Source organism: Tigriopus californicus, chromosome 10, assembly GCF_007210705.1.
Source record: "Tigriopus californicus strain San Diego chromosome 10, Tcal_SD_v2.1, whole genome shotgun sequence".
NCBI classification, from domain to species: Eukaryota; Metazoa; Arthropoda; class Copepoda; order Harpacticoida; family Harpacticidae; genus Tigriopus; species Tigriopus californicus.
In genome coordinates, this window is record NC_081449.1 from 10,261,640 (window position 1) to 10,262,789 (window position 1,150).

General features: G+C 43.6%; 1 protein-coding gene across 1 annotated transcript in view; it reads left to right on the forward strand.

Moving 5' to 3' along the window:
• Positions 1–46: 46 nt before the first annotated feature.
• Positions 47–1,150, forward strand: part of LOC131889549 (voltage-dependent calcium channel type A subunit alpha-1-like) — a gene marked incomplete in the record, with an annotated part of 47,109 nt that continues 46,005 nt past the window's right edge. Inside the window, 1 exon segment of the mRNA XM_059238677.1 lies at positions 47–736.

The following is a 1,150-nucleotide window of genomic DNA, read 5'->3' on the forward strand; positions in this document are numbered from 1 at the left end:
CCCCCCCTTACACACAAGACACACTCACAGACTTTTTGAGGAGTATCATGCAGGAGTTGAATCTGGAGCAATGGAGAAGGACCTTGTGGCTAAGGACAAGAGCGATCAGGTTGTCGGAGCCACATGGAACAGTATCAAAGAGTGATTCGAACCAAATGAAAACATACGCGGCAACAAGCACAAACCAGTGATGGGTGTCTCCGGGGTCTTGTGATCGAATTTGGATGCTTCTGTCAGCCAAGCGCCCAAAGGGACATCATATCCCTGCCTACCCAATCCTTAGTTGACTCCAATAGAATTCAAGTCCACCCATGTTTCATCCACAACACCTTTTCATTCAACCAACATCGGAGCGAAGAAAAGTTCGAGCACAGGCTCATTCATTCCAGTCCCAGAAGATCTGTGTTGTGAACTAACTTATTATCAAAGCCCTTCTACACTCAACAAACAAAATTGTGATAGTTAATTATTTGAAAATCCATCTAAGCTATTTAGATGGAAAGAATTGAAAATGATAGGTGCTAGCTTTCAACGGCGACGAATGCATCATAGTCAATGAATTCTAAGCCGTGTGACCAATTCAATTGAAAAGAATATCCCAATGGGCGATCCGGCATAACATACAATAGTAGATTACCTGTCTTCCCAGGTTGATGATAGAAAATTACCGTTTTCAAAAGGGTCTTCAGTCCTGATCCACCCGAAAAGCAACGCCTCACTCCACTTGGCCAAAAAGGTAAGAAATGGAATCTAAGTTTTGCCCGCTCGCCTATTTAAGCAATGCGAAGGTAGTTGAAGTTTGAAAGATGGCAAAAGGTCTTTCAATAAGTTCAAAAGTTCGAAGTTCATTATCTACCAACTGATTAATCGTAGCTCCCGCGAAAGCGGCTAATCGAGATGTCAAGACAGGCCTTGTCGGAATCTAGGAAAGCGTTAAAAATAGGCCTCCATGCCGCCAGATTTGGACCCAAGACTTGGTCTTTCGTTGCTCGAGGGTTGTTGCTAAAAGTAATGGTACAAATGAAGCCTCTTTTGTGCCGGAAAGTGGAGGGTATCCTAACGTGGATAATACCTGGCTTTCTTACGAAGGCAAAACATCGTCCTCATTTGACACTAATTCCAAGCACATTGCACACCTCTCCCTTATCGT